This window comes from Rhinatrema bivittatum, chromosome 2, assembly GCF_901001135.1.
Source record: "Rhinatrema bivittatum chromosome 2, aRhiBiv1.1, whole genome shotgun sequence".
NCBI classification, from domain to species: Eukaryota; Metazoa; Chordata; class Amphibia; order Gymnophiona; family Rhinatrematidae; genus Rhinatrema; species Rhinatrema bivittatum.
The window spans coordinates 541,137,797-541,163,513 of record NC_042616.1 but is presented as its reverse complement, the minus strand read 5'-3'; the positions used below and the strand labels follow the sequence as shown (position 1 = coordinate 541,163,513).

Below are 25,717 nucleotides of genomic sequence, written 5' to 3'. Positions count from 1 at the left end.
AACAGTGTCTTTGCTTTATGCAAACTTTTAACTTTGGCAAGTGCTCTTTATAGTTTTTTTCTAACAAATTTCCTCAGTTTATCATAGTTTCCCTTTTCAAAGTTATATGCTACTGTTATAATTTGACTTAATGTCCTCCCTCCAGTGATTATGTCAAATTTTATTGCATTATGATGCATATTACTAAGCAGCTCTTCCATAGTAACCATTTGTATCTGATAGTGTGTTCCTCTGAGAGCTAAATCTAAAGTAACTCTCTCTCTTGCCAGGTCTATGGCCAGCTGCTCCATGAAGCTTCACCTTTGTCCTGATGAGATATGGATCCAATCAATACTGGGGTAATTGAAACCTTCCATTATTATTGTGTGCCATCTTCATTTGTCTTTCCAATTTCTGCTAGCACTCATTGTCTGTTTCTTCATCTTGGCCAGGTGAATTGTAGTATATACCTATTGCTATACTCTTTCTCATCACACACGCAAAATTTCTATCCATAATGATTCCCAGCGCATTTTGTTTGCTGAAGGACTTTATTTTGCTTGACTCTATACTATCCTGTAAATATAGTGCTGCTCCTCAATCAATTTTATTTGTCTTGCCATGTTGATATCATTTATAACCTGGTATTATAGTGTCCAATTGGTTATCCTCTTTCCACCAGGTCTCTGACTTGCCTATTATGTTTATGTCAGAGAAAGGCAATTCTGTTCCTTGAATGCCACAAACCAGTCAGATTTTCAGGATATCCACAATGAATATGCATAAGATGCAATTGTATGCAATGGAGGTTTTGCTGCAAATGCATCTTATGAATATTCAGTGTGGATACCTGAAAACCTGACTGGCTTGTAGCCCTTGAGGTCTGACGTTGCCTACCCCTGGTTTATATCTTCATATAATACCATACATTCTAACTGTCTAATCCTACTTTTCAGACTTCTAACATTCTCACATAGACATTTTAAAGTTTGTTTTAAATTTGTATTTCTAATTTTATTTGTACTCCCAACCTGCCTATTAGCTGATGAAATAAGCAGTTTAGGTCATGTACATCTGTGTACTGTTTATTTAAATCTATCTGGGCTACTTCAGCCTTAATCACAGCCTTTCTCTCGGGATATTTTAATTTCCCTAGTTTGCCAATATCCTTGGATGCTACCTTTCTCCAAACCATGTGCTTATGAGAGACCATTGACTTTCTCCCATGGTGTAGTTTTAAAACTCCTCTATCTCTTTTTTAAATCTTGTCACCAGCAGCCAGATTCTGGTTTAAGTGGAAACCATCTGGTCAGAATAGGCTCGTGCTTCCCTAGAATGCATCCCAGTTCCAATCAAATCTAAAGCCTGCTTCTTTGCACCATCGTCTCACCAATATAGCTTGACCCACGAACTACGTTTATAAAACAGATAATATCTATGTTAACATTCACATGAACCATTTGGAAACTCTGTTAAACATCAAAAACTTGTGAACCGTTGTGATGGCGAAACCAAATGACAATATATAAAACTCGATAAAGAAATAAAATAAATAAATAAATAAATAAATCCACACGTTGAGACTCTGGAGCTTAGCCTGTCTTTGGGGTTCCTCACATTGAATGGGAGTATTTCTTAGAATGCAACCTTGGAGGTTCTGGATTCTATATACAATAAGAATCTTTTCTTGGGGGGAGAGAGGAGAAGCCATCTCATTTCTTCCTTACCAAATATGCTCTTATTTCTGCCACATCTGAATAGCATTTGATACTGTATTTTAGAAATTTCCCCTGTACTGTTTCACTCCTTTCACATTCTTTCCTTCTTCTCAAGCTTTCATTGTTCTGACAAGTCAGGGTGGAAACAGAGGCAGAATTTGACAAAAAAAAAGAATGTGTTTATTTATTTATTGATACAAAAAGTGAAATCTAAACCAAAGAGAAGCTGTCTGACAGGCAATGCTAGTTGTAGACAGTATGTATAGATACATGAAAGGAAAGTCAGAGAACTGTAGGTATAAAGGATTGGGGATGGAGGGTGCTCACATTTTTTGCTGTCCATGGTAGCTTGTAAGAGTAAAACTATCATAATTCGGAAAAGAAAGGATGTATCATGTCACCTATATATATATATATATATATATATATATATATATTTAACAAGGAATGACATTGCTCATAGCATAAAGAAGAACTAGGCATCCAGATACCAAGAAAGAAAACCATATCAGCATCTAGCTGGACTTACCATTTCAAGATACAATACCTGGCAAACGGATGCAGGATCTACCTCATGCAGCTCATGCAAGGCACATAACTCAGTTGCATGTTGAACCTGCTGATTGTTTGGTAGAGATGTGAATTGTGTGATCGATCGTCTTAACGATCGATTTTGGCTGGGGGGGAGGGAATCTGATCGTCGCGGTTTTGTTTTTTTAAAAATCGTTTAAATCGTAAATCGGGGGAGGGCGGGAAAACCGGCACACTAAAACAACCCTAAAACCCACCCGACCCTTTAAAATAAATCCCCCAACCTCCCGAACCCCTCCAAAATGTTTTAAATTACCTGGGGTCCAGTGGGGGGGTCCCGGTGTGACCTCCTGCACTCGGGTCATATTGCCGTATTGCAAAATGGCGCCGGCCATATGGCCGGCGCCATTTTGCAATATGGTCACACCGGGAGGTCACACCGGGAGGTCACACCGGGACCCCCGCCACTGGACCCCATACGGCAATATGACCCGAGTGCAGGAGGTCGCTCCCGGACCCCCGCTGGACTTTTGGCAAGTCTTGTGGGGGTCAGGAGGCCCCCCCAATCTGGACAAAAGTCCCTGGGGGTCCAGCGGGGGTCCAGGAGCGATCTCCTGTGCTCGTTACGTCGGGGGACAGGAACCAAAATGGCGCCGGCGCTACCTTTGCAACAGGAAACCGGGAAGCTAACCCGTTGCAAGGCGAGGACTGGATGGCCGCGGCCGGCTTATCAAGGCTGCGGCGTCTGATGTCAGGAACTGGGCAGAGTCACCACTGGCGAGAAACTGGCTAAAAAGGCGCCCAGGAGCAGGGCATCCTCAGGCACCTTCATGGCGGCGCAGCCCCAGCGGGGATGCCGCCAAACAGGCTGCAAGCCAGGGCTCCGGAGGAGCAGGTCCAGATACAAGCTGGTAAGGGCCTGGCCGCGGTGCTTGCGGCCAGGACTGCAACAGTGCCTGTACAAATCTTGAAAAAGTGTTTGATCGTGATTTACTCAACTTTCCGTGTTGACATCACATCTTTGAATTAGTCTTGAGAAGTAGTTTTGATGCAGTAATGGATGTAACTTCCAGACCAGATGTGAATTTGCTTAAAAGATTTAGGAAAACATGGTCGGCCATAGACAACAAAAAATACCATAGTGGGATAGAAGATGTCACCGAAGATGTTCTTGTCAGTATGCTGGAATTTCTAGAAGAACAGTTAAGTCATAAACAGCATAGAGAAGATTACCGCAAATTATTAGAATTGGCCATGACCTTCCTCGGTGGTACTCCCCCAAAAGGAGTCTCATTTCATGTTTGTGGAGCTGTGAGCCACACTCGGTGGATGGCAAATGCCTTTAAAATATATTTATTCCAAGATCAATTTAATCTGACCAAAAAAGAGAACGATTCAATCAGAAGAACATGCATTTTTCTTATCAGACTCTATTTATGAGCCCAGTTCCTAGCACTATTGGCTCTGAAAGCTACTTATCTAGATTACTATTTTTTACTGAAATTGAGTATAAGGATGTAGATCCAGAAATTAGTAGTGCTCCATGAAAACATTTGCAAACCATTTATGGTACCTATCACCAGAAATTGCGGCATTCACATTCTTTGATGATGAAGTTCCACTAGACATTAAGCAAAAAGTGGCTACTTTAATGATGAATACAGAAGACAGCGATGCAGAAAATCAAATAAAATGATACATTCTTAGTAATGAAGACCTCAACTGATTAAAAGAAAAACACGTTTATGATTTTATTTCTGCAGAATCAAAGATGTGCTTCTCAAGATTTTCAATAAACACAAATTTTCTCAAAAAACTGCCTATCTACTTGGAATGATGATGTCAACTTCTAACATGGGTTGGAAATACTGAAAAGCATTGTAGTAGTTAATGACATGGCTAAGAGAGGAAAGAAGCTAATCTAAGAATATCAGAACATTCTGACCAAGAACGAAAAAGGGGGATGTAAGCATAGGGACATGTGGGACATCTAGTTTGGACAAGAGGGGGAATGGGATTTGTAACATTAGGGAATAAGTGGGAGGGAGAAAATGAGCCTAGGAGATATCAGAAGGGATGGGACTTGGAAATGTCAGCAGGAATAGAAGGGAACAGGCAGGATTCAATGCCATTATTGGGAGGTGGAAGGGTCATAACACTGTTGTATCAGTGGTAAGAGAATGAGGATGGTGCTCAGTAGTAAGGGTGGCAGGAAGAGGGTTTGGCTAGTAGTGAGAGGATTGAAAAAAGTGGGAACAACAATAAGAGTTGCTTTTTATATAAAAGATGCTTCTTGAACCTATTCCATGAACCTTTGGAATTGTTGTTCAGGTTCATCCAATCAGTTGTGAACCTTTTGTAGAGAAGTTTTCACATCTTTTGAAGTACAGATGCCACTCCCCTTGCTGCCATATCCCTTACTTTATGCCTTATGGTCTTTACACCACTGTTTATTTTGCTTTGTACCACTCTGAATGCCTTGATGTGTTCATATCCCGCTTTTGCCCCTTTTTTGGTGTCTTGAAGTCTTCATGCTACTATTTTTGGTACCCTTTGCCCTTTTCTTGGTGATTTGGGATGTTAATGGCACTCTTGATGCTGCTTTGCCTCTCTTATGCTGCCTTAGGATGATCCTGCCATGCTTGGTACCACTTTCCCCTCTCATGGTGCCTTGGGCTGCTCATAACACTGTTCTGCTTTGCCCTTTTCATGATGTCTTGGGCAGGTCATGCCACTGTTGGTGCCTCTGTCCTCACTCTTGATATATTGGAGTGCTGTTTTCTCTGCTGGTGATACCTACCTGCAAGTTTCATTTAACTTGGACAGAAAACCCAATACAAGATATTACTTCTCCCACAGACTTTAATGAAAAATAAAATGACATAACAAATTAACTTTGGTAATCAGAAACAAAAGAAATGAATAGAAAACGGCAATCAAATTGAAATAAAAAACAAACAAACTGAAACTGTTTTCTGTGAACACTTCAATTATCTGTCTACCATAGTGATAGCGTCTTCTCTGGATGCTTAGCCCAGGCATTCTATTCCATTAAAACAAAACTTTAAAATAAAATACTGCTAGTTTCTCTGGATCCAAAACACTCTCACTGCAGGAACAATACTGATATTGGCTCTCTGGTTAACTTAGTGTTGCGCGTCCCGGCCGCGTCTGCACTGCGGCCGGCCCCGCCCACCTCGCTATCCCTTCCACCAGCTCCGGGCACGCCTCCTCTGCTGCTGCAGCCAGTTTGCGGCATCCCCGGTTCCCCCGCTCGCAGTCTCCCATCTGGGCTCCAGTCTCCCGTCTGGGCTCCAGTCTCCCGTCTGGGCTCCGCGTTCTCGGCATCCTCAGCCCTGCCCCTAGGCACGCGTGCACAGCCGACCTGCACCCTTTAATGGGCCAACAGCGGGAAAACCCATGGGGGCACCTCCCGATGACGTTACTTAGGCTGGATACTTATGGCGAGGCCCTGCTTCCTGTTCCTCACCTTGACAATCGGGTTGACATAGTTTGTGTAGTAAGTTTGCCTCCGTGTTCCAAGTGTCTCCTGTTCCAGCGTCTCCTGTTCCAGTGTCTCCTTCTTCCATGTTCTTCTCAGGTATTACCTATCCAGACTGACTTCTTGGTACTGACCTTTGCCTGCCTGACCATTTTTCTGTCTGCCGCCTGGAACCGACCCTCGCTTGCCACAACTAATTATGGACTGACTCTGATATTGACCCCCGCTTTGGGCTGACATCTCTTGGACTGATATTCTGGCATTGACCCTTGCACTTCATTCAGACACTCTTCCGGTCCCCGGTGACCTTTGCGCCTACGACTTGGAAAACAACTGCGGCTTCCTCGTGGCTGGACCTGCAGGCACTGCCTGCCTCTTCCGGAGGACCTCTATGAACTGTTGCCTTCCCGAGGTCTCCGGAGCTTCCGGTGCTGGTATAGTCCACTCACTCTGCATTGGCTGCACACCCTTGCTTGTGGTGGGCAAACTCTCTAATTCCTCTCCGGGAGACCACCGGAGGCCCACCTAAATCCAGGCAGTCTGGGTACCCAAGAGCTCAACTGCAGAAACCCTGGACTGTTACCTGGTGAAGCTCCAGCTAGCCTCTGTCTCCTCATGTGCTCTGCCTCCTGGTGGCAGGTGCTCTCTGGGTCCGACCAGAGGGCCGTACCAATCCTGCACCAGGCCAAGGGTCCACCTCCAGCGCAACACTTAGTACTTGTTCTACAACAATTATATGCTAAATGAAAGCATCATCTATCTATCTATATTAAATTCAAGTTATTCCTAATAGAAAATAAAAATACCTGTCAAAAACCATGTTACATAAATTTGAGGATGATGAGTAGCACTACTAGCTATATACTTTTGGTGTAGAACAGTGGATAGAATGGGATATACATTTTTAAAATAATTAATAAACAGCCCTATATTCAAAATGGACTTATCCGGCTAAGAGGTGCCGCTGACTATCCGGCTACAGTCAGTGGTTGCCACTTAGCTAGATAAGTCATTTGTCCAGTGAAGTATTTGGCTGGATAATTCACAGGAGAGGAATGGGCAGATTGGGCAGGAGCTGAGTTAGCCGGATAAGCTATCCAGCTAAGTCCGATATTCAGAGTTAGCCGGATAGTTTATCCGGATAGTTTATCCGGCTAACTCTGTTGACCCATATATCTGTCCAAGTATATTCAGCAATGCGGGTGCACCACTAAATCTACAACACTATTCAGCCGGATACATTTATCCAGCCCCCATTATAAATAAAGTTATTAGTGACAGCGACATGGTACTGTTAAAAATGATTTGCAACAGCAAAATAGACTGCTTTTTATTTTGGTGATGATGTTTGGAATGAAAACTAATAAATATACTCCTAGGAGATGGAACACTAACAATTAGCAAACAATGAAGATTCTGGAACTCAGTGTACCAAAGTGTACTGAATTGTTGGTTGACAACCCTAAAATTCCTGCATTGCAACCACAAATTGCATGTAAACTCCAATTTAGGTTTTCAATCACTGCTATTGCAGCTCTCATTTCCCAGTCTCTCTCTCTCTCACTAAAGGCTCTTCATTCATATGTCTTCCAGCCATCATCAGCACAGTCCTCACTTATGGGAAAGTGGCTGGGTTTAAAACTGCTCATGGCAGTAACAATTACATTATAGTTATTTTCTTGGTTTTACTGCTGATGCTGCTGCATATGCACAACTTTAACTGAAGCATTTAAATAATCTATTTAGAGGGCTTTTTTTACCCTTTCTATGCAGCTTTTTTTTTTTTTGCGTGTGAAAGAAAAGATAGATTAGCCCCTTCATAGACTCACTTTTTTCTCTCCGTGTCTCTTTGCCTTACTTCTTTATTAATTATAATTACATTGCACCAAAAATTGTTTTGGAAAGTGCACATTGTCACAGCACCACATAGGTACATAAAATTTGCCATACTGGGTCAGAGCAAAGATCCATTAAGCCCAGTATCCAGGGCACAAGTGTTGTGGGAGTCTCAGTTTAGTGGACCCTTGGGCCAACCTGCTGGAGACTTGGAAGAGATGGACAATGTCTCTAATGAACAGCAGGCCGGGAGGCAGATGTTCAGGCGGGACGTAGATGCTCTTCACCCTGGAAGCTGGTGCTCCCCCGGGAGGAGCCCGTAGGGGCCCAGCCACTGGGACTTAGGCGGGTTGTGGATCAGGACAGGTAACTGGAACCAGACTAAGACAGTAGCGATACTGTAACTGGGTATGGGTTCTGGAACCAGGCAGGAACTGTAGCAAGCAGGCAGGAACCAAGCAGGTACTGTAGCAGGAACGGAGCGACGTAGCCAAGCGGGTCACTCCGGGGCGCAACGCAACAGGAAACCAGAATGCCATCCCGCTGCAAGGCAAGGGCTGTATGGCCGCGGCCGGCTTATCAAGGCCGCGGCGTCTGCCGTCAGGAATTGGGCGGAGTCTGTACTGGCGGGAAATGGGATACAAAGGCGCCCAAGTGGCGCACGCCTAGGAACAGGGCGCCCACCGAAACCTTCACGGTGGCGCTGCCCCAGTGGGGACGCCACCAAGCAGGTCGCAAGCCAGGACTCCGGAGGCGGGAGCAGGTCCGGGAATCATGAGGTAAGGGCCTGGCCATGGTGGTTGCGGCCAGGACCGCAACAACAAGTACCTAGCAGGATTTCTAAGTTCCATGCTGCTTATCCCAGGGATAAGCAGTGGATTTCTGCAACTCTACCTTAATAATGGTTTATAGACTTTTCCTCCAAGAACATATTCAAACTTTTTTTAAACGCATCTACACTGATAGCTTTCACCACATCTTCTGACAATAAATTCCACAGCTTAATTTTGCATTGAGTAAAAAATATTTTCTCTTATTCGTTTTAAATGTATCATTTAGTAACATCATTGTGTGTCCTCTAGTCTATATACTTTTTGAAGGAATAAATTCATGTTTACTCATTCCACTCCATTTATAAACCTCTATCATAACTCTCCTCAGGCTTCTTTTTTCTAGGCTAAAGAGGCCTAACCTCTGCACCCAGAACGCAAGGTAAGGTCACACCATGGAGCAATAAGAGGCATTATGATATTCTCTGTTTTATTCTCTATTCCTTTCCTAATAATTCTTAGCATTCAATTTGCTTTCTTAGCTGCTGCTACACACAAGGCAGAAGATTTCAACATGATGATGCCTAGATCCTTGTCTTCAGTGGTGGCCCCTAATGTTGAACCTTGTACTGTGTAGCTATAATTTGGGTGCATCACTTTGCACTTGTCACATTACATTTAATTTGCCATTTGCATGCCCAGTCTCCCAGTTTTATAAGGCCCTCATGCAATTTCTCACAATTCTCTTGTGTCTTTTAAGAACTTTGAATAATTTTTTGTCATTGAAAAATTTGATCACTTCACTCATTGTTCCCATGGCCAGGTGGTTTATAAATATATTAAAAGGCAGTGGTCCCAGAACGAATACCTGGGGCACTCCACAATTCTCCTTTCCCCATTGGGAAAATTTATCATTTAGACCTACTCTGGTTTCTTTTAATCAGTTCCCAATCCACAATAGGACTCTGCCCCATCCCATGACTTTTTAATTTCCTAAGAAGTCACTCATGAGGGACTTTGTCAAATGCTTTCTGGAAATCCAGACACACTATATCAACTGGCTCACCTTTATCCACATGTTTATTTATCCTTTCAAAAAATGTTGCAGATTGGTAAGGCATGACTTCCCTTGGCTAAATCCATGCTGGCTTTGTCCTTTTAAACTATGCCTACCTATATGTTCAGCAATTTTGTTCTTTTTGATAGATTCTATAATTTTGCCTGGCATAGATATCAAACTCACTGGTCTCATCTGTAATTTCCTGGATCATCCCTTGATTCCATTTTAAAAATTAGTATTACATCGGCAACCCTCCAGTCTTCAGGTACCATAGATATTTTAATGCTAGCTTACAAATTACTAACAAGAAGTCTGAAATTTCATGTTTCAGTTCTTTCAGCCCTCTGGGATGTATAGCATCTGGTCCAGGAGATTTGTTACTCTTTAGTTTGTCAGTTTGACCTATTATATCTTCCAACTGACTCCTTTGCAGGCTTTTTACTTCAAATTACCTGAACAAGTCTTCCTTCTACCTTTTCTAATGCATGGAATACATTTAGTCTGGACTTCTAAGATTTTTTAAGCAATGTCCATGTGTATTAGGTTTGTGGACCCTTGTATTGGAGTGAGGTTGACACCACCTACTGGAAAGGCTGAGTAAATCCTCACTATCAACTGGCGGAAGATAATGCAGAGACTTAAGTAGAGCTTCTCCTATATCAGCCCCTTTCCCCACTAGTTGAGCCTTAAGGTTTGGCAGCTGGCACATCTTAGCTGACTGTCTCTGGTGAAGGCTAAGGGGTAGATTTTTAAAGCTTGCGTGCGCACGTCCATGTACACGCACTACCCGGCGCAAGTACATGAACACGCAATTTTATAACATGTGCATGCTGACAGCCTGCCGGCACACAATCCTCCAACACAGCGGCAATGGCCACTCTGTCAGAGGCCTCTGGCCCCACCCCCACCCACCCCCGGACTGCCCCTTTAGTAAAGTCCCGGAACTTACACGCATCCTGGGTCTTTACGTGCATCGCCAGGCCTTTTTAAAATAGGCCCGGCGCGCGTAAGACAGGTTAACCTTTTTAAAATCCTACCCTAAGTGAGGTTCAGTAGTCAGGTTGTGATAGAGGCAGGTAGCAGGCATGGAGAGTCAGGGTACAGGCTATGGTCAAGGCAGGCAGCATACAAGGATGGTCAGGGCACAAGCTAAGGTCAAGACAGGTGGCAGGAAAGGATGGTCAGGTCACAGGCTAAGGTTAGTACCAAGGGGCAGTCCAAAGAAGGCAAAGCAAAGCTGAAGATGAAGAAGTGAAGAAAGGCAAGGCTGAAGATGAAGATCCAAAGTAGCAGCTCACACTTTCTGGAGATAGTTGACCCATTGCTTAGGCAAAGTTAGAGTGCCGAGGGATATCCTTTATAGAGCAAAGGGCCTGATATCATCAGTAGATGCCAGTGGAGTTTTCCCGCCAAGGGCCCTTTAAGAAGGGATTAGTCCTGCATGTACGCACTTACAGACATGCTGGAGTGGAGTTTATGTGGTGGCATTTGGCGGTGAAAAATCCTTTTGATGGCATCTTGCTGCATGGCCTGTTGGTGGTGGCATTCCCCAGCCAGCAGCAAGGAGTGAGTGAGCTGGCAAACGTAGCACATACCTGATTTAAACTGTTAACTTTTACAGCTGTTCCTTTAAGTTTTTTTCCTAACCATTTTCCTCATTTTATCATAGTCACACTTCCACTAAGGTCTAGGCTTTTTTTAACCATGCCGGTAGTCATTTAGCCTTCCCTCTACCTTTTCAAATGCATGGAATACATCTGGTCTGGACATCCAACATATTATTTGTTTCCTGCTTAACTTTTATCCTGCTTGACTCAATGCCCTCTTTAATATATAGTGCTACCCGTCCATCAATTTGATCCATCCAATTATTTTAATATAATTTGTACTCTGGTATCCCACTGTCCCATTGATTATCCTCTGTCCTCCAGGTCTCTGAGATGCCAATTATATTAATCTCTTCATCCAATGCTATATATTCTAACTCTCTCATCTTATTTTTTAGATTTCTAGCAATGGTATATATGGATATTTCAAAATATATTTTTGTTTGTATTAATATCCTGCTTATCAGTTAGCAGGGATAATTTGGAATCTTTCTGCACTTTATTAAAAAACACCTGCTCCACTTTAGCATTTATAACAACCGCTCAACTGGGATGTGCTATTTCCCTGTTTTCTTAGTATCCTTCAAAGATTCATCATTCCGAACCATGCTCTTCTGACCGACTGTTGGATTTTCCACACCATCTAGTTTGAAAGCTGCTCTATCACCCTTTTAAAGGTTAGTGCCAGAGTCGCCTCACCTGACCTGCTGCTTATTAGACCCCCTGAGGAGAGAAGCGCTTCCTGGGACATCAAGACCATTCAACGCCGACATCATCACTGTGATGGGGCCTACTACAATAAGCAGTAGGTCAGGTGAGTCACCTCACCTGACCTACTGCTTATTGTACCCCCTGAGGAGAGAAGCACCTCCCAGAACATTAAGGCTGCCTGACACTGACATCATCAATGTGTCAAGGGTCTTCTAAAGGAGGAGCCCTGTGACGTAGATGTGAGTCTCCTAGCCTGACCAACCACTTATTGGTTCCCCTGAGGAGAGAAATGCTTCCCTTGATAGTCCATCATCTTTAGTAATTGAAATTATTTTAAAGAAATTGAATCTAGATGCCCATCCTTTAGACTCTATTCTGGTAAAAACCTTGACAACCATTAATAATGCAGTATCTCAAAAATAGTCAATCTTTCACTTGATGAAGGGGAATTACTCGCAATCTTGAAATGTACTTCCATTAGGCGAACTCTAAAGAATAAAAACAGTGATCTCAAGGCCCTTAGCAATTGCAGACCTATTTCTAATCTACCCCTATTAGCCAAAATTGTAGAGAAAGTTGTACTGTCTCTTCCCAATGCAATTCGGTTTTGGAAAAAACTTCAGTACTGAGACTCTGCTCTTATCCATGCAGACACAGTCTTAAGAGGCTTTGACTCTGGGCAATCTTATTTGCTAATATTGTTTGATCTGTCATCGGCCTTTGATATGGTTGAACATACTACCCCACTAAATAGGTTAGCTGAAATTGGTTTAAGTGATAAAACCCTAAAATGTTTTAAATCTTATTTAAAAGACCAAACCTATCAGGTTAGAATTGGTAACTCTATCTCAGACAAAATAAAGATGGTATCGGGCATTCCACAAGGATCGGCCTTATCAGCCAACCTTTTCAATGTATACATGTTATCTTTGTGTAAATTATTAGCTGGGCTCGATATCAACTATTACATGTATGCAGATGACGTACAGTTTTTAGTACCCATTGAAGACACTATCGAAAAATGTTTGAAGCTTGTTAAACTCTATCTCTCTACAATTCAGAAATTTTTAACACCAATGAAATTAGTTCTGAATAATCAGAAAACTGAAATCATACTGCTGAATAAAAATCAAATCTTAACACGCCAATTTACCTAAAGACTGACAACATAAATATTGAGTTGACTGGTCACGCACGTGACTTGGGAGTGATTATTGATGGGGAACTGAATATGAAGAAACATATCAATACTAAAATTAGAGAAGGTTACAATAAGCTTCATATTCTTAAACATTTAAAGCCTTTACTTCAGTATGACGATTTCTGTACTGTCCTTCAAACTATGATCTTTTCCAATTTGGACTATTGTAATGCACTACTTTTTGGGATACTTTTAAATTCTATTAGGCCTTTACAAATATTACAAAATGCCAATGCTGGGGTACTGGCAGGAGGAAGTAAATTTAACCACTTCACTCCAACAATAATTTCCTTACACTGGCTACCAGTGAAATTTCGGATTCAGTATAAAATTCTAGGTTTGCTACATAATTCTATTAATAAGGACAACACTGAATGGTTAAATGCATCCCTTCATCTGTACATTCCACAAAACAATTTGAGATCATCAAACAAACATAGGTTTACTAAACCTTCCATCAATGAAATCAGTGCATTTGAGTGAGGTTTGTGATAGAACATTATTTGTAGCAGGCCCAAAATTATGGAACTCTTTGCTGACTGATTTAAGAACACAAAGAGATTCTGCAGCCTTCAAAAAAGACCTTAAAACATGGTTATCTATGCAAGAATATGAGAGTTCACTGGTTACTTAACAATACAAGCAAAAAGGGATGAGGCATATTTTATCTTCATTCCTTTATCTCCATTCCTTTTATCTCCATTCTATTTTATTTTGTTGTATTCTATATGGCTTATTTATTCTATTTTACACTTTCATTTATTTACTTTTTTTCATATTTATTATTATGTAATTGCATTATTCTATTTTATCTTATTTCAAGCTGTCATTTATTATTTTTACTATTTTACTTATTATAATTAAGTGTTATGGTTTTAATTGTTTATAAACTGTAAACCGTTATGATTGTCCAACAGAATAGCAATATATAAATCTAATAAATAAATAGATCAAGGCTGCCTGGCACTGACATCATCATTGCATTGGGTGCCTACTAAAGGAGTCATCCTGTAGTGTGCTGCCACCAGTGTGTCGAAGCCACATACCAAAGGGATGCTCCCCTTATGCCAGTTTTTTATTTATAACCAGCAAAAGAATGGGAAAAAGAGAAAGGGGAAGGTTCCCTTTACCTCTCAAGTTTCTACTTCTCGTCTACAAGTGGGCCAATGGATCACCATGTAACTTAATCTAGTTCAAACACTGCACAGGAATGTGAGTACCGAACTAGGGGATCTCTCGCTGAGTCCTGAAGTCAGATTTCCTCCCCCTAATCCAGTTACCCAAGCTAGGTTAAACCATGGGAATATCCTCATTCAGGCTTCTGGCAAAGTTTCCTCTTCTCAGCTGGAATGCTCTGACTGCTGGAGTTATGCTCGGGACAGTTAAGTGATGGGAAAAATATCATTCTAGTTCCACTTCCTACTCTACTTTCAGTAATGGCTGGAGGAGAAATTGATGGGACTAATAATACTTCCATATTTTAGGAGTCTTCCCTTAAAGATATTTGGAAAATAGGTTTTGGTATTGACTCTAAACTATCTAATGCAGGGGGTCATTCTCTAATGCTATTGCATGGTGGTCCCTCTCAGGATATCCTCCTGGGGGCGCTGCCATCGGCCCAAGGATCCACCTATTTACATTCCTCTACAAGTGAGTTCCCTCTCTACACTCCGCTGATACAGATTGCTAACTCTGCAGTCTATATCCTAACTTCATTACTAACTCTGCCTACGGAGCATAACAACATTGTTAACTCCTCCCTCTACAGGAGCGGACCATAACAGATTGCTAACTCCCTAGCAGATCCATAACAAGATTGCTAACTCCTCCTTCAACGGGAGTATACAGCATCTAGTTCATAACAGATTGCTAACTCCCATCTACTTGCTCCTCCCATCAGCATAGCAGATTATAACACTGCATGTCTATTGTCAATTTATAGTCAGTTTCTAATGCAGGGATTATAGATAAGATATTTATGCATGCAAATTGTGAATCTTTAGAAAACAAGCTTAAATATAATAATTTACACTTGTTAAATTGTCCATGTTCTCGTCTGATTTCAGGTAGAGAATACTTTAAGAATTATGTGGTTGATGTGTTACAATTTACATTAGATTTGAAATTTCTTATATCTAAATTTTTTTATATATCTGATAAAAAGAAAATTCCTGTATCAGAGGAGGGGGGAAATAGAGGATTTACATTCTGCTTGTAATCCTGATCTTGCCTTGTTTTTGCAGACCTGTAATGATAATATCTGCACTAGATCCACCTTTGTGGTATCTTTTGCACTGACTGCTGATAAAGAGATTTTCTTCAGGCAGTATTTCAAATATAAAGATGGTTTATTTTGCAGTCAGAAAGTACAGATATTCCCAGATATTTCAGGGAAACCCAACTAAAGAGGAATCAATTTCTTCTGCTAAAACATCGGGTTTTGTCCTTGGGAGCTTTGTTTTCTCTCAAATTTCCTTGTAGGTATATTGTTACTTATCAGAAAAATAAGTTTGTATTTGTTGACTTAAAATTTGTTTTAGACAAATCTCCCTTAGTACAGCTAGGTACCTGAAGACTTTGGGATAAGATCCATACTGTCTGAATAGTTTTCTTTGAGTGACTCCAATAATGTGGACTGTATTGTTTTGTCCAGATGTGGTTATTTTATTTGTGATTTGTAATTTTTCCGTTTTTCTTGTTTTATTTCCTATTTCTTTTTAAATATGATTTAAATTTAATAAAGAAATAATTTAAAAAAGTTAGTGTCAGCAGCTGGTTAAGGTGAAGTCCAGCCTTTCAGAAAAGGCCCCCCTTTCCCAAAATAATGCCCAGTTGCTAACAAACCTAAAACCCCCTTCCCTGCACCATCAACTCATCCATGCAATGAGATTCTGGAGCTCTTCCTGCCTCTAGGGTCCTGCATGGGGAATGGGAAGCATTTCTGTGAATGCTACCCTGGAGGTTCTAGATTTCAATTTTCTACCTAAAATCCTAAAATTGGCTTTCATAAGCTTGCTCCTGCACTTTCTTATGTCATTAGTACCCACATGTACCAAGACAGTTGGCACCTCCGCAGCACTATCTAAAATCCTTTCTGTGTGATACATGAGGTTTGCCACCTTCACACCAGGCAGGCAAGTTATCAAGTGATCCTCATGTTCACCAGTCATCCTGCTATCTAACTTCCTAATAATTGAATCACCAACTACTACTACTATCCTTCCTTCTTGGGCATGTGTCTCTGGAAATATATCCTTGGTATGAGAGGATACAACATCACTTGAATGCAGATTCTAGCAATAGATTTGCTTTCTTCCTCACCAAGGTGAGGCTCTCCTTCCAGGTGACCTTTCTCCTCCAAGGCAGCACAGGGTCTGACAGATTGGAGATGGGACTTCTTCACTATGTCCTTGAGGGTCTCCTCTATATACCTATTTGTCTCCCTTTGCTCCTCCAGGTCTGCCACTCTAACCTCCAGAGATTGGATTTTTTTCTCTGAGGGGTACAGCTCTTTGCACCTAGTGTACACATACAACCGCTCACTAGCTGGGAGATAATCATTAGGGATGTGAATCATTTTAGGACGATTAAAATTATCGTCCGATAATTTTAATATCGTCTTAAACCGTTATGGAACACAATACAATACAGATTCTAACGATTTATCGTTATAAATCGTTAGAATCGTGAGCCGGCACACTAAAACCCCCTAAAACCCACCCCCGACCCTTTAAATTAAATCCCCCACCCTCCCGAACCCCCCCCCAAATAACTTAAATAACCTGCGGGTCCAGCGGCGGTCCGGAACGGCAGCGGTCCGGAACGGGCTCCTGCTCTGAATCTTGTCGTCTTCAGCCGGCGCCATTTTCCAAAATGGCGCCGAAAATGGCGGCGGCCATAGACGAAAAAGATTGGACGGCAGGAGGTCCTTCCGGACCCCCGCTGGACTTTTGGCAAGTCTCGTGGGGGTCAGGAGGCCCCCCACAAGCTGGCCAAAAGTTCCTGGAGGTCCAGCGGGGGTCAGGGAGCGATTTCCCGCCGCGAATCGTTTTCGTACGGAAAATGGCGCCGGCAGGAGATCGACTGCAGGAGGTCGTTCAGCGAGGGTTCCGGCGCCTCGCTGAACGACCTCCTGCAGTCGATCTCCTGCCGGCGCCATTTTCCGTACGAAAACGATTCGCGGCGGGAAATCGCTCCCTGACCCCCGCTGGACCTCCAGGAACTTTTGGCCAGCTTGTGGGGGGCCTCCTGACCCCCACGAGACTTGCCAAAAGTCCAGCGGGGGTCCGGAAGGACCTCCTGCCGTCCAATCTTTTTCGTCTATGGCCGCCGCCATTTTTCGGCGCCATTTTGGAAAATGGCGCCGGCTGAAGACGACAAGATTCAGAGCAGGAGCCCGTTCCGGACCGCTGCCGTTCCGGACCGCCGCTGGACCCGCAGGTTATTTAAGTTATTTGGTGGGGGATTTAATTTAAAGGGTCGGGGGTGGGTTTTAGGGGGGTTTAATGTGCCGGTTTTTCGATTTTTTCGATTTTTAACGATTTTTTAACGATTTTTCACGATATTTTACCCCCCCAAACGGCAACAATACGATTCCCTCCCCCTCCCAGCCGAAATCGATCGTTAAGACGATCGAGGACACGATTCACATCCCTAATAATCATGCATGTGACACTCAATGCAAAAGACTGGAAAGCCTCTCTCTCCTTTTGGGTTTCCTATTTACCAGACAGGAACTGCTTGCATGATGTGAGAAGAAAGACTTGCACGTGGTTAAGGCCTTTCTATTAACAGGGATTCAGACCAGCAGATGAAGAACAGATTGAGAGAGATGTTGGTACCATGAAGAACTTGAAAAAAGTCAAGTTTTGAGGAATTTGTTTCCATGTTGCTGCCCCAGCATTTCTTGCTTTGTCTGAGTGCCATGAAATCGGAGCGGCCTCGGAGGGAACTTTCCTTCTATCCCCCCGCACCTTCCCCTCCCTTCCCCTACCTAACCCCCCCCCCGGCCCTATCTAAACCTTCCCCCTACCTTTGTTGTTAAAGTTAAGCCTGCCAGAGGCAGGCGTAACTCTGGGCGCGCCAACGGGCTGCTGGCACGCCATCACCCAACCAGGGGGCTGGTCCGGAGGCCTCGATCACACCCCCGGCCGGCGCCACGCCCCAACATGCCCCAAAATTCACGCCGCCCACCCAACTCGCCCCCGACACGCCCTCCTTGCGAAGCCCCACTGTAAGAGGGGATACTTTCAACTTGGGGCAGGTTTGGAAGGGTGGGGTGGGTTTTGGGGGGTGGTTTTACATACACAGTCAGAGGAATTAACTGCAATTTGATATGACTGATGAATTTCTATCATTAAATCAATGAAAGTTACCAACAAGAGGAGTTGATTACTATTGCATTGTAAAAATCAACTCCTCTTGTTGCTAAATGTCATTGATTCAAATGATAGAAATTAATCAGTCATATCAAATTTGCAGTTAATTCCTCTGTATTTAACCCCCAACCCCCCACCCCTAAATCCACCCCAAGTTAAAAGTGTCCTCTCTTACAGTGCATCTGTACAGAGTTTCTCTGTCTCTCTCTCCCTCCTTCCCTCCCCCTCTCCCTCTCCAGTGCAATAAAAACATTTTTCTCTGCTAACATAGCTAACCTCCCAATGATCGCCAAACTCATGGAGAAGATAGTAAACAGACAACTATCCGAATACTTAGAAGAAAATGACATCCTCACCCCAAATCAATTCGGATTCCGAAAGGCCCTGAACACTGAATCACTACTAGCCACGCTCTCGGACACCATCCTCCTTAACCTGGAAAAAGGTCAACCATTCCTACTCGCACTTCTGGATCTCTCCGCAGCGTTCGACACCGTGAGCCACACGTCCCTTCTACAGCGTCTAGCAGACATCGGCATAGGATAGGCGCTCAACTGGTTCAAATCATTCCTTGAAAACAGGTTCTACAAGGTCAGGATAAACAACAAAGAGTCACACCCTATCAGATCAAATCTGGGGGTACCCCAAGGATCATCACTGTCACTCATGCTATTCAATATTTACCTCCTCCCACTCTGCCATCTACTAACCAACCTCAAGCTAACGCACTTCTTATACGTGGATGACATACAGATTCTCATCCCCATAGCTGAATCACTCCACAAAACATGGTCTTACTGGAATAGCTGCCTTACTGCAATCAACAACCTACTCACTAGCCTCAACCTCGTCCTTAACACCAACAAAACCGAAATCCTCCTAATAGCTCCAGACAACTGCATTCCACTTAACCCCCTAATTTCTTCCCAACGCTCCATCACATCTATCGACCACACAACGCATGTAAGAGACCTTGGTGTGCTACTAGACAACCAACACAACCTAAGCAAATTAGTAAACAACACCACTAAGGAATGCTTCTTTAAATTACAAGTATTAAAAAAATTAAAACCACTTCTGCACTTCCGAGATTTCCACCTGGTACTACAATCTATCATCCTCCCGAAACTGGATTTCTGCAACTCGCTCCTTCTGGGCCTACCCGCCAGCACAATCAAACCTCTTCAGATGGTCCAGAACGCGACGGCCAGGATCCTCACAAACACCAATAAAAGGGAACACATCACCCCTATCCTCCAGAACCTTCACTGGCTGCCAATTAAATTCAGGATAATCTTTAAAGCCCTCATGATGATCCATAAGGCCTTACACAACATCTCCCCCCTCAACCTAACCTTCCAACTTCAGCAGCACACTACCATGAGACCCTTCAGAAGAGCGTACAAGGATATGCTACAAACCCAGCCTGCCAAAACCTCACTTAGGAAATGCGCCCTTTCCACAGCTGGTCCCTCACTTTGGAACTTGCTCCCTCCTTATCTCCGCCAAGAATCCTGCCTTTTGGTATTCAAAAAGAAGCTAAAGACTTGGCTATTTAGCCAAGTGTTCCCTGAGAGCTAAGAGCCGATGAATTGAGCTTTACAGATGCTGGTCCACCAATCCCACTGTAAATATGATTTGAATTGTATATGCTTTGAATTGTACTTCATTTTGCTAATCATTTTTTGAATTACATTCCACTGGTTTCTCTGTAAGTTTCAGTTTCAACCTTGTTTCAATGTATCCGCCCCTGAGGTGACAGTTCAGTTCTCTGTAAACCAGTGTGATATGTATTCTATACAGGAACATCGGTATATAAAAATTAAAAATAAATAAATAAATAACATGGGTATAACACACAGAAGAAAGGTATACTTATTTCTGGTGTTAGTGTGCATTACTCTATCGTTTTCCGTGCTAGCAGACCCTCATTTCCATTTACTCCTGCCACTAGCAAACTAAATGTAAAATTTGCATATCAATGTATATTGCAATACTTATTGCATGATTTAGGGTCCTAATGCATTTTGATGAATGGCCTGGTATGTTAGATGTCTAGTGCTGAAAATCAGTGCTAAGCATCTAACTTTTTCCCCTTACCCTAACTCCATTCCATCAGCCATTCACTTTTTAGGATTCTAAATTTAGGTACATGGATCCTAAATTTTGGATCTAAGTCCTAACAAATTATTTTTAACAATTGACCTCTCTTCATTAGTACATTTTCAAAGGTGTTGCTTATTATTATTATTATTTGTATATTATATACTAGATGTATACAGTGCTGTACAGTGACAAATAAGTGACAGTTCTTGCTCCTTGGAGTTTATAATCCAATCAAGACACTCAGATAAAAAAATAAATAAATAAATAAATAAATAAGGGGGCTTTAAGTTAAAAAGTTAGGCTATATTATATTTATTTATTTGATTTCTATACATAGGAATAACTTAAGAAAGACAATTTTTGAGTAATTCTGCAAGGAATGAGGCTTTTTATGGGCTGATCTAAGAAAACTGTCATTGGTTGGTTTGATTCGTTATCCAAAAAAGTTTGAGTAATAGGGATGTGAATTCATTTGAAATGCATGGGTAAAATACAACAAATGAAACAATTTTTGTTTCATTTGTGGACACCTGAAATGAAAAGAGGGTGCCTACAAATGTATACAAACATTTTTTCTCTTTTTGTTTCCTATTCAGGTCTATGGCTATGCACACCAAACAAACAGCTTGTAATTATGGCAACCATTTCTTGCCTGAGTGACATCACAGCCTCCAGGGAGCTGAGGCAGGACAAAATGGCAAGGAGACCAGAGAAGACAAATCATGGTGAAGCATTTTCTTAATTAGCCTATGGCTGTCATCTGTGTCAAGTAGGGATGTGCAGAGCAAAAGTTTAAGTTCATATGTCCATATGTCCAAAGGGGGTCCCATTTGCGGTCAATATGGACACAAACAGAATTCAATGAGTTGAGTATATGTCCATATGTGCAAATAAAAATTTAAACCCCCTCACCCTCCTTAATCCCCCCCCCCCAAGACTTACCACAACTCCCTGGTGGTCCAGCGGGGTCAGGACGCCATTTCTGACCAACTTTGCAAGGAGCACGTGACGTCGGCGTCACGTCGGAATGACGCGGCGTCACGTGATTCCCCGCGGGTTCGTGCCGGAACGCTCGTTCGGCCCAAAAGGAACTTTTGGCCAGCTTGGGGGGGCCTCCTGACACCCCCAAGCTGGCCAAAAGTTCCTTTTGGGCCGAACGAGGGTGCCGGAGGGAACTCGCGGGGAATCACGTGACACCGCGTCACTGCGACGTGGCGCCGAAGTCACGTGATTCCCCGCGGGGTCGCTTCCGGGATCCTCGTTCGGCCCAAAAGGAACTTTTGGCCAGCTTGGGGGTGTCAGGAGGCCCCCCCAAGCTGGCCAAAAGTTCCTTTTGGGCCGAACGAGCGTGCCGGCGCGAACCCGCGGGGAATCACGTGACGCCGCGTCACTCTGACGTGGCGCCGACGTCACGTGCTCCTCGGAAAGGCTTTCAGAAATGGCGTCTTCACTCCTCGCTGGATCACCAGGGAGTTGTGGTAAGTCTTTGGGGGGGGGGGATTAAGGAAGGTGAGGGGTTTAAATTTTTATTTTGGATCAACAATCGCGATTTCCAACTTATTCAACATAGCTATGTTGAATAAGTTGGAAATCCGATCGTTTATGTCTTATCACTTTTTTAAGTTAAAAAAAAAAAAAGTAGCGTTTTACATTTATGTTCAATACGAATGCACACCCCTAGTGTCAAGTGATGCTGACATACTCCCACTGAAAGGTATGAACATATGTAGGATACTCTCGATTAGATTTCAGGCAGTTTGCAGAGAAGCATCTCTTTTCCAGAAGCTCTCTCAGAGTTTAAAATAAGCTTAATAAAGTAGGCTTTGACACTCGTAAAGGGATTTTTGGATCTTCTCTACTTCAGTGAGTGGTCTGGCCTTTCTCTCTCACTCACAATGACAAAAGAAAGACAGAGGCAGTGACAAGGCTTTCTCTGTTCAATGCAGGTGTGTGTGTGTGTGTAGGGGGGGAGTGGAGTGGAGATTGAAGAATTGCCAATGATTGTTTTTGTCTCTGTTGGACATAGCACAGTGCAGTGCACTGCAGTGAAATTAGTAGACAGATTTAAGTGATGAAGAGCCTTGCCAGGCTGCCAGCCTTCTTGGTTTTAACAGGTTTTTTTGTATGTGCAAAAGGAGCAGCAGTGCACATACATATAGGGGCGAATTTTAAATGCCCTGCACGCACCGGCGCGCCTATTTTGCATAGGCTGCCGGCGTGCGCAGAGCCCCAGGACGCAAATAAGTCCTGGGGCTTTCTAAAAGGGGCATGTCGGGGGCGTGTCGGGGCGCGTCTAAAATGATGCGGCGTTTCAGGGGTGTGACGCGGCATTGCGGGGGCGAGGCTGGGGGCGTGGCGCCGGCCTGGGGGCATGGTTGAGGCCTCCGGACCAGCCCCCGGGTTGGGTGATCACGTGCCAGCAGCCCGCTGGCGCGCGTAGATTTACGTCTGCTTTTAGCAGGCGTAAATCATGAAACAAAGGTAAGGGGGGGGTTTAGATAGGGCCGGGGGGTGGATTAGGTAGGGGAAGGGAGGGGAAGGTGGGGGGAGGGTGAAGGAAAGTTCCCTCCGAGGCCGCTCCAAAATCGGAGCGGCCTCGGAGGGAACAGACAGCCCGCGCTGGGCTCGGCGCGCGCAGGTTGCACAAATGTGCACCCCTTTGCACGCACCGACCCCGGATTTTATAAGATATGCGCGTATCTTATAAAATCCAGCGTACTTTTGTTTATGCCTGGTGCGCAAACAAAAGTACGCGATCGCGCAAATTTAGAAAATCTACCCCTCTATGTGTATGTGTCTGTGTGTGTGTCTGTGTGTGTGACAGATATTTTTGCTCCCACTAGAATGGTACTGTGATTCCATCAGGCTATTGTGAGGAAATAGCAGAGGAGAGAATGGCAGGATCAAAGGATTTGCTGCAGAGGCAACTCAGTCTAGTAGTAGTAGTGAGAAAAAAGGCAGCCCTGCCCATAAACTTAAAAGAGACTATTTAGTTACAGAATGCCAGCAGTGTAATCCAGATCAAGTTATAAGAATTTTAAATTTAGAGAGCATGTACTACTGTTATATATTCATCTCCCTCTTGTTTTGGAGTAGGGGCGCAAGGCAAGAGCGCTACCTAAGACTGGCATGGATGGGGCAGCAGAAGAGCAACAGCCAAAATCAACAGAATGCTCCTCTATGTTTACTGCATCTTTGCCAACAGATACACTATTTTTAATAACTGATTCTGAAGAAGAATCTTGTCTGGTATTCCCTGAATCAGAAATTGAAGAGCTAGCCACTGAAGAAAATATGTAAGCTATAGCCAGTATCATCTTGGCCTCAGGAGGGATGATGAGGAACATAGACAATAATTACATTATTGAGAGGAAATCCCCAGTAAGAGCAGGCAGTGCAAGCAGAGAATGTGAGCAATGCCCCTGGCCTTTTTCCTCAATGACCACCCTCAACCACAACTCCAGTGCCAGCAGAAGTCCCCAAGGATCAGAGAAGGTTTCATGTAAGATACCACTAATCTGGCATTACTTTAAAATGAGGGAGACCTGCACTTTTCTCGGTGTATTCATTGCAGTAAAGCCATCAGGTGTGAGAAGGTACTGGGGCATCTGACAAATGCTATTATGCAGCATTATCTGCAGAAGCAGCACCTCCTAGCAGTGGCAGCATGGGAGGGTGGCAATACTGGCCTGGGGTCCCTTTTTGCCATTCAAATCAAAACCAGAGGAGAGAGGTTGAAAAAAAGAAGACTGTTCCCCAAGCTGATTCCACAGCCCCTTCTTGCATTCAGGTGGCCATTCATCTGCAGTGGCAACCCACCATAGAAAAAAAATAGGGTGGTGTTCTATATCTCTGTCCCAGGGTAAGAGGCAGGCAGTATTCAAAGCAGTAAAGAGGTGCATTGTGGAAGTGATTGCCATGATTCCAGCCCTTAAAGGTAGTGGAGAACCATGAGCTCTAAGCATATGCTGCATGTGTTAGTCCCTAATTTCAAAGTGCACTCCAAGACCACACTTAGTAGGCAGGTGATCCCCACCCTATACAACTGGTACCATACTCACATACAGAAGCAGTTGGCTAAGGTACAGAGGAATAGCTTGCTTTATACCAAAGATGTCTGAACCAGTACAAATGCTATGCATACTTACCTATTGGCACACTGGTTGTACCTGGCCAAGACAGGGATAGACAGTACTTTTAGGGGGGACTGAGCATCATGGTGCAGCACACCCAGGTGAGGGATATAAGTCATACCTCATGCAATATTCTATCAGCCATAACAGAGATGCTAGAGGGTCGACAGGTAGATCTGAGAGGCAGGAATCTTCATGCAGGTTTCTTTGTGCCAGAGAATGGTAAAAGGCTATGAGGGAAATGGAAGATGGAGACTTTTGGGGGATTCATTGCCGTATGGGCCTGAGACCCAAGGATGATTGGAATAGAGGCCTTAATGACTTGATAGAGAGGTGCAGGAAAATAGAATTTCCATTAAAGAGTGAAGGGGGACAGCACTTCCATGAGAGGCAGGAAAAATTTGAGATTCCTCATTAGCATCTGATTCAACAAGTTGGCACTCATTGAAATTCCACATATCTGATGCTGCAGAGTTTAGTAGAGCAGCAAAACACCCCTTCATGATCTATATCTGAAAACAATAATAGGTGTGGATTGTCTCCTGAGGCATCATGTTTAGATAGTGAAGAGGCAGCTAATACAAACCCTGAATTCTTTCAAGGATGCCTTGGGGGATCTGAGTTCCAGAAGTGTATTCCTAGTCAGGGTCATTACTATTGTACATATTCTAGAGGAAGGTAAGAGGGTTTTTGTGAGCAAAAGGGAATGAAAACTGAGGTATTGCAGTTTATAGACCCCTTGCCACAGCGGGTGTAAGTAAGACTGAAACCTTTGACAGAAAACCATGCATATGTGGTACCACAATTTGTGATCCATGGGTAAAAGGGAGTCTCACCCTCCAGTTCCAGAATTTCACATACAGGAAGGAAAATCTGGCAGGTAGGCACATGAACAGGAATGCCAGAGGCAGAGGCACAGTAGGAATGTAGTACAGGAAAGAGAGGCCTACCCAAAGAGTAGTACAGGCAAGAGCAGAACTTTGTCAGCTACCATGTTCTCCCCACCTTAAAAACCATGTTGCCCTCACAAAACCATGTCTCCTGACACAGACCATAGCTAAAGCAGCTGGCAAGAGAAAATCTTGAACCATCTCAGCAAAGGAGACGTCAACAGAAGTTTCTGTGACATGATATCTAACAGAGCCAATTGAGGACATTGATACAGATGCACAAGCATATTGCCTG

The 25,717-nt window shown here is 43.4% G+C and overlaps 1 long non-coding RNA gene across 1 annotated transcript; it reads left to right on the top strand.

Moving 5' to 3' along the window:
- The first annotated feature begins 252 nt into the window (after positions 1 to 252).
- LOC115086208 lies at positions 253 to 23,644 on the top strand. Its single transcript, XR_003855154.1, has 4 exons — positions 253 to 338; positions 11,581 to 11,680; positions 20,996 to 21,124; positions 23,496 to 23,644. It is a non-coding gene; the product is annotated as an uncharacterized LOC115086208 (long non-coding RNA).
- The last annotated feature ends 2,073 nt before the right edge of the window (positions 23,645 to 25,717 follow it).